General features: G+C 47.7%; 1 long non-coding RNA gene across 2 annotated transcripts in view; it reads right to left on the reverse strand.

Annotated features, from left to right (window-relative positions):
- Positions 1-8,501, reverse strand: part of LOC102475782 (uncharacterized) — a 102,238-nt gene that overhangs the window by 65,437 nt on the left and 28,300 nt on the right. The window contains exons 1-2 of one of the 2 annotated variants that reach the window (XR_336996.2): positions 8,067-8,245; positions 2,841-2,933 (exon numbers count right to left, since the gene is read on the reverse strand). This is a non-coding gene — a long non-coding RNA (uncharacterized LOC102475782). Of the gene's footprint in view, positions 1-2,840; positions 2,934-8,066; positions 8,246-8,501 lie in introns of those variants that run through there. The other variant, XR_001369548.1, reaches the window with a different exon arrangement.

The raw sequence follows: 8,501 nt of genomic DNA on the forward strand, positions 1-8,501 counted from the left end.
TGCTGAGCAGAGCAGCTGCGTCCTATCCTTCGGAGTCTCCTTACACACACACCAGGGGTTGATCACCAGGGCCCAGCCCAATCACTTAGTCGTTCCCATGAAATCTAGTACCTTCAAGGTATTAACAACCACATCTCAATACATGGATTGCAGGGACATGAGCCACTGCGTTTCCTGACAGGCCACAGTGAGAATTAAGTGAGGTGAGTGGGCGAGGCGCTCCCGCAGAGGCCGACCCATGGTACACACTCAGACTGTGCTGTGCTGCCTGCCAACAGTAACCCTGAACCCGCTGCTCTTCACAATCCCCTCAGGGCGTCACAGAGGAGCAGATCGCCCTGGGGGACTCCCCTGGGGGAATGCTTGGATCCTTTTCAGAAGAGAAAATGATGCCTGACCTCTCCTGGGAAGGACAGGGCTGCCCAGATGCCCTGGAGCCCTGTGAGGACAGAGGCTTGGGCACCACTGGGAGATGAATCCAGGCATCAGAGAATGCCCTGGAATTAAGATGAAGGGCGGGTGGATTGCAGCCATGGAGAGAAAGCGCAGCTCACCCAATGGACTGGCAGAACTGAAGAGCAGATCCGCAGGCCGCAAGAGGGTGGGCAAGCAGAAGCCCCGGCATCCAGCTGACAGGCCACCCAGCCACGTTTGTTAAGACCCAGGCTTGCAGACACAGGATGGCCCAGTGTCTCTACAGCCTGGCAAGCACTGCAGGAAACATTTCCCTGTGCACGCTGGGGGATCGTGCCAGAAAGCACATCACAGCAATATGAGCACAGAAACCAGAACCAGCCTCACCACCATCTCAGGAAAAGGGCTCCGTAAACCATGGGTTCCCAAACTACAGATACACGATTCACTTCTCTGCCGTAAAACAACACGGTAGGGGGGCTGGCAGGTGGAGGGGTGGTTAAGGGCGCTGCACTCTCACATGGCCGACTGCGGTTTGAGTCCTGGGCCTGGCATCTTGCTTTATTACTTTCTCATTTTCTCTCTCTCGATCCCTCTCTGGTCAAATTGAAATAAATAATTAATTTAATTAAATAATTATTTTTAAGAAGGAAGATTTCACATGTACCGTCTGGAAAACATTCTAAGACACATTATTGAATTTATTAAAAAGCTACTAAATAGGTCAATAAGATTAATATGACAGCATGTATTTTAAAAACACAAGGTAAAAAAAGAAAGAAAAAAATGAATGTTCTTACTACAACATGTAATTGAGGCAACTAGAAAAAGTTCTGGAAGAAAACACACAAAGTAAATCACAGTGGTTATTTCTATTTTTTTTAACCTTTTCTTTTTTAAGGTTTTTGCCATAGGGTGCATGTTCTTGCCAGAGAAAGACAGTGAGAAATCACCCCCTAAGCACGATGGCCACACTGCAATCTCTTCCCCTCCATTCTCTTCTTGGGATTTTGAGCACACATGTACATCCGCCTGGTGTACTTATCAGGTTGCCAGGTCTGGGACTCAAACCATGGTTGGCAATGTGGGAGTTCAGCACCTTAACCACCACACCACCTGCTGGCCCCCACAGTGGTTATTTCTAAAAAGCACAGAAGTAGGATAGGTGCTAGGAATGGACATCACTTTTATTTTTCACAAAGAGAATGTATCTATGTGTTTCTGGGATATTAAAATTAAATGATATTTAAATTTTTTTCATTTATTTTTAAAGCTTATTTACTGATTTCTTCCATGAGTGAGAGAGACAAAGAGACAGAGAGTCAGCACCCTGAGCAGGGTCCTGGTGCTACGATCCTTCCCCAGCCTTCAGCCAGCCCCAGCTGAGGGGCATGTGTGTGACCTGTGTACTCAGAGAGGTCTCCAGACTTGAACTGGGAACCTTCCCATGAGGTCAGCCTCACAGAGTGTTGTATTTGACTGCTGTGCCACCATCTAGCCTCCTAACTTTTATTTTTAAGGGGGAAAAAAAGAGGAGGCAGAGGAAGAAGAAGGGATGGTGACTCCAAGAGAAGATGCAGCCACCAGGGGCTCAGGGCCTGCCTCTGCTCCCTGTGGGTACTGGCCCCTCACGAATGTAGACGACTCATCCAAGCAGGTGTCACAGCTTTGGGAACGAATGTCCACTGTTTTGAAGTCAAATATTTAATTTGAAACCATGGAAGTTCTGTGTATACCTATGTTTCCTTCTAAGTCTCAGAAAGATCCCTCCATACTTAACAAAGGCATCCTCCTCTAGTGTCGGAAATCAGAGATGTGACTGGAGACACATGAAATTTTACCGTCTCCAAGTTCTCGATGGCTTCTACCGACCCACAGAGGCCTAAAGGAAGCCTGTACTTCATTTAATTACTGCACAGAAGAATATCTTAAATACAGGAGCCAGCAGGTGGTTAAGACGCGAACTCCCACAGAGCCAACCGTGGTTCAAGTCCCAAACCTCGCGGCTTGCTTCCTCACTTTCTCTCTCTCCGGTAAGTACACATGTCTTGTAGCAAATTTTAAAAAGGTAATTAAGACATAAAATTAAATAAATAATTATTTTTTAAAAAAAGAAGACTGGGACCAGCAGTTGGCATAATGGCTGTGTCGCTGGACTCCCATATAGTCAGCCGTGGTTCACATCCCGGACCCAGTGGCTTGAACTCACGCCGGGCGTGTGTGCGTGCGTGCCCAAGATCCTGAGAGGAGAATGGAGGAGAGGGAACTGAGGTGTGGCCATCCCCCCTGGGGGGGTGATTTCTCGCTTTCTGTCTCTCTGTCTCTCTCTGTCTGTCTGGCGAGTGCACACGCCCTGTGGCAAAAACCTCTCTCTCAAAAAAAAGACGACTTTCTTAAGTTTAATTTTTAGAGACCTTTTTTTTTACCTTTCTTTGTGTTCTTCCATTCCTCTACAGATACGCTGATTCATCACGGTGGAACTGTCCATAGACTTGCCGTGGTGAGCCCAGGTCTTCTTTCTTAAAAAGCAAAATGACCAGCTTTTATAATCTGGGTGCATTTATGTCATAAACACACAAAGGTCCACATCAAATAAATACAAGGTGAATACTCCAAAGGCTTCTCAGTATCCATTATGTCCATTCTCCCCTTCTTCAGTAATTATTTGCGTTTTATCAGAGACTACCTTTCCCAGGGCTAGTGTCTGAGTTTCCATTGGAATGTGAAAGGCCGTTTCTCAACCTAGGCCTTAAGACATGGGTATGTCATGATCACACTTCCTACTAGCCAGACTGAGCTCTGAGCATTCAGTGACGGCAATGAACTTGGAAACGACAGGGCAACAAGAAAGGTGGCATTTGGGCCTGTGACTGACAGCCTGGAGCACAGGTACCTCCCCACCTGGAACTACTAAGCTAGAGAGAGATTCCCTTGTTTTTGTTTATTTTTATTATTTTATTTATTTATTTATCTATCTATTTATTTATTTATTTATTTTAAGAAGTTTTAGGAACCAGCAAATGGCATAACAGTTACATTGCTGGACCACACAGTCAACTGCAGTTTGAGTCCTGGGCCTGGCAGCTTAAAACTCATGCTGGTTGTATGTGTGTGCATGCCCAAAATCCCAAGAGGAGAATGGAGGAGAGGGGACCGGGGAATGGCCACCCCCCTGGAGTGGTGATTTCTCTCTTTTTGTTTCTCTGTCTTTGTCTCTCCGGCAAACACACATACTCTATAGCAAAAATCTCTCTAAAAAAATAATAAGCTAAATTTTAGAAATAATTATTTTATTTAACTTTATTTATTGTTATTACTTTGTAATTTGACCAGAGAAGAAAAAGTGAGAAAGCAAGTCGCCAGGTCTGGGACTCGAACTGCAGTCAAGCATGTGGGAATCCAGCACCTTAACCATCATGCCATCTGCTGGCCGCTCTTTGTTCTTTAAGTCACTGTTTCCCTGGGTCATGATTTTAGGGCTTACTAACTGCTGTCCCAGTTGGAAATAAGATTAAATATTCTCACTGGGGCCTATGTGAGGGTGGATTTCAGTTATTTTGAGCTTGGGACATAAGAGGTGAGGCCAAGCGATTTTTGGTCATGAGTTCAGTAAAACAACATTCAATTTCACGAAGGGCCTAGCACAGGTTAAGTATTCAATCTGTATTTAATAAGTGAGGAGATGTGGGGGAACAGCAGGTGACATGGTGGTTAAGGAGTTGGACACTCTCTCATAGCGGACGGCAGTTTGAGTCCCAGACCTGGTGGCTTGCTTTCTCACTTTCTCTCTAACTTTCTCTGTGTCTCTCTCTGGCCAAATGAAAATAAATGAATGAGTAAACAAAACTAAAATAAATAATTTTTTTAAAAAGTGAGAAGATGTTATAAGCATATAACATTTCTAGAGTGAGGACTCACAGGGGCAGGGCACTTGACACAGGAGGAACAACGGAGCAGGCATCTACAAGGGTTGAGGGCAGGCCCCACAGCCTGGCGGTTAAAGGAGCTGAGTTCCACACGGCCAAACAGTTCAAGTTCTGGTCCCAGCTGAGTTCAAGACATGCCAGGTGTGTGTACGCGCATGCCCCAAACCCCAAAAGGATGGAGAAATGGAGATGGGACTGTGGTGTGAACATGTTTCCTTGGGAGCTGATTTGTCCCCCTCTCTATCTCTGTCTCTACCTCCCTCTGGCAATAAAAAAAAAAAAAAAAATACAAGTATGAGTTTAAGGTTTTACATCACGAAATGGCTCCCTGGAATGGTAAAACACTGTCCAAAGGCACCAGATACCCACATTTGAGGATTCAAGCTGGTATGTCAGGATAAGAGGTACAGAGGGAACCAGAGGGACCGTCAGAGAGACAGAACTAGAGGGAAAATACTCCACTCCCTGAGGATGAAGGAGAGGGGGTGGGGGAGTGGCCAATCCCCTCCGGGGTAAGTCTGAGCCATGATTCTGAAGTACTGCACCCCTCACCACTTGTTAGCATCAAAAGACACAATCTCACCAGGCAGTGGTGCAGCGGTAATGCAACTGGATCCTCGTAGGGAAGGCCCTGGGTTCACGTCCTGGGACGTGTCCAAGTACAACAGGCTCACGTGTACCCGTGATCTGGGCTAGCTTGGATGCAGGGATGGATGGTGGTGTCAAGGCCCTGATGGGTGTGCCTTTATCTCTCTTGTAGAAGAAATAATTAATCAATGTGAAAAAATAAAATAGACCCTCTTTGTACCACACAACCTCAAACACCAATGGGCTACTGCGTTTAGTGTCAAGCAAAGAAACAGCTCTAGAGGAACCGCCTGACTGATCATGCTGAGGATGGTCTCCAAGCTGGCGCCTCTGAGGCAGGGAGTCCAGGGCGACTCTGACCGCCCAAGATCTCCCACGCTGGTGCTGCCTTCAGGGCCCGCACCACAGTGCCAGCTGTTCGGACAGAGGAGCACCATGGCCCTGTGTGGCCACACCTCCAGCTTGTCCTCCTCATCTTCCCCACCATGGGTCTGGCCCACTCAGAGAGTAAGCACCATCTACACAAACTCTCAGATCCGGTGAGCAGGACCAGAAACCTGGAACCCCTGGGCCCCAAGAGCCTGGGGGAGGGAGGATTCTCCTCTCCCCACACTGCTCACCACGGCGTGCTTTTATTTAACCTGCAGAGAGCACAGCACGGGATATTTTTAGTATCTGGATCCCTGTTTGGGGCCACTGTTCTGGCTTCCATCACACTAACTTCATCAGCTGAGGCAGGTCCACGGAGGGGCCTGGACGAAGGCAAAAGTGAAGATATGGATCTGGGAAGAAGGAAGCATGGAAGGGTAACAGAGTCCCTGAGCCATGGCACCACCACCACCAAGGAGGAGGGGAGAGATCGGGCAGACCCTTCCTGGGTCACTTCTGCGGTTCTGGACACCCCGACCCATCTCGTTCCGGCCTGGAAGCTGAGTCTGCTCAGTGTCCCAAGCTCCCCTGCAGCACAGTCGCTGCTGAGGAAGGCAGGTGCTTGACTCCTCCCAACCACACGCTGCCATCAATGGGGCACCCCTCAAAGCCGCATCTCTTGAGGAGCTGTGACAGGTCTGAGCCTGCCCTCAAGGGACTGAGCTGGCCAGTTTTAGGTCCGGGCTATTCTGTAGACATTGCTATGACTGGATGTGCCCCCTCAATGTTCAATGTTGGAAACTTAACTGTCCTTGTAACGGGATTGACTGCCATCATGACTGTGGTGTCAGAAAGAGGCCCCAAGACTGGCTAACCACGGATTAGTAACGGGACACAGACACAGAAGCTCCTGCCACGTGATGCCCTGAGCCTCCTCAGGACCCCACTGATGGACCTTCACCAGATGAAGCCTCTTGACTTTGGACCTCTTAAACCATGAGCTAAATAAATCGGCCATTCCTTATAAATTACCCAGACTCAGGTATTTCTGCCATTAGCAACATGACAGATCAAAACAATAGCCACTGATGAGCCATCACCTGTCAGCCTCCGGTGAGGAGGAAGGACTGAGGGCACCGTTTCTGCGCCCCAGCATGAGGGATGCCCGCCAGGCATGCCATGGGCAATCTCATGCAATTCACACCAGCCCCAGGAGGTAAGTGCTGTTGCCTTCTCATTTTAAAAATGAGGAAACCGGGGGCGATCAGATGGCATGGTGGTTAAGGGCACTGGATTCCCACATGGCCAACCATAGTTCAAGTCCTGGACCTGGTGGTTTGCTTTCTCACATTCCCTCTCTCTCACTCACTCTATCCCTCTCTGGTCAAATTAAAATAAGTAAATACATAAAAGTTAAAATAAAATAATTCTTTTTAAAAAATCAGGAAACTAGGCACAGAGGTTAAGACTTAGCAAAGGTGGGTCAGCTACATGGAGCAACAGTAATATGCTACTCAAGAGTAGCCAGACCCCCGTGGTCAGAGGTTCGAATCCCTAGCCTAGTCAGCATGAAACATGCTGGGCACTTGCAAAGTCCTCAAGATCCAACAAGAGAAAGGGCATCACCGTGTGCCCAGCCCTGTAGAGGGCTCTCGTTTCTCTCTCTTATGCACACACATCCAATTCCATCACAAACAAGGAAAGAAAATTTCAAAAAGAAAAGAGTTGACAAAGGCAGACAGCAAATGAGAAAGGTAAGAGTTAGGTCAGGCATTTGGGGCAAGCAGGTGGTACGGTGTTTAAGGTGCTGGATTCCCTGCATGGTGGAACATGGTTTCAGTCCCAGACCTACTAGCTTTCTCTCTCTCTCTCTCTCTCTCTCTCTCTCTCTTTCTGGTCAAGTTAAATAATAATAATGGTTGAGGCTAGCAGGTGGCATGGTGGCTAAGGCTCCCACATGGCTGACTGAGGTTCGAGTCCTCGACCTGGCAGCTTGCTTTCTTGTTTTTCCTCTCTCTCTCTGTCACTCACTGGTTTTTTTTTTTTTTTAAAAAAAAAGATGATAAATAAAATTAATTAAGTAAGTGTTTTTAAATAAATCAGGCATTTGACCTGGGAGTCTGTGTTCTAATGACTGCATTATAATGAGCACAGTCAAGTTCGGCAATGGTTTAATGAATGTATGAACAAACAAGCAATTTCAAAAGGAATTTCAGGAATGGGGGTGGGGGACAGTGGCTCAGCCCCTAGGGGGCTGATAATGACCTCACCTGCCCTCAAGGCCGACTAAGCAGCTGACATTCTCAGCCCCTCTCAAGGGAGCCGCTCAGCACAGCATCCTGAACGCTGAACCCTGAGTTGTCAACTTCTTGTAAAGGAATTTATGTGCTTAACAAGAGCAGTAAATATGGAGGCTCCTCTCAACCACCCACAGCGCCTCAGGAAGCCCAGGATCAAACCCATGTTCCAGACGGCCCGACCAGAGCACCAGGCGATAGTGACTTGCTTACAGTCATAGCCCTTAAATGAGGGTACTTTCCAGACTCTGAGCCATACAGGCCTGACTCCACCTGATACCCACCACTGCCTCAGTTGGTCAGTAAGTTACCCAGATGAGATAAGCATTGTTCAAACTCTTCAGGTGGAAAGTTCTGTTTAATCTTAAATTCATCAGTATTTCCCACTGAAGGAATTCTAGTTTTCCCAGCTAGACGCCCTGGGGCGGCCACTCCCTCACCCCTCCCCGGGGCCGGCTGGATCCGCACTGACCAGCGCTTGCTGAACATCCACCCACTGCACAACTGGCCCATCAGCACCAAGTCCTGTCATTTCTTTTAATTAAATATATCTCTTCCAAGGGTGTGAAGCAACCAGGACTCATACATGGCTGCTGCTGGGAGCGTAAACTGATCCAGTCACCTGGGAAGACTATGGCAACGTCTAGTCAACCTGCACTTGTTCCTAAATGGTCAGGTACATTCTAGAATGTTCTCAGAAGCATGAGGCATAGCAGTCCTGTATTAGCTTCCTACCGTGGCCATAACAAAGTGCCACGAACTTTACACAACACAAATCGGCCCTCTCATCGTTCTGGAGGTCAGAAGTGAGTCTAAAAGGGGTCAGCAGGGCTGTGTTCCTTTTGGAAGCTCTAGAAGAAAACCCGCCCCTTTGCCTTTTTCCCGTTTTAATAAGTTACTTGGCATT

Source organism: Tupaia chinensis, unplaced genomic scaffold (genome assembly GCF_000334495.1).
Source record: "Tupaia chinensis unplaced genomic scaffold, TupChi_1.0 Scaffold143906_1, whole genome shotgun sequence".
NCBI lineage: Eukaryota > Metazoa > Chordata > Mammalia > Scandentia > Tupaiidae > Tupaia > Tupaia belangeri.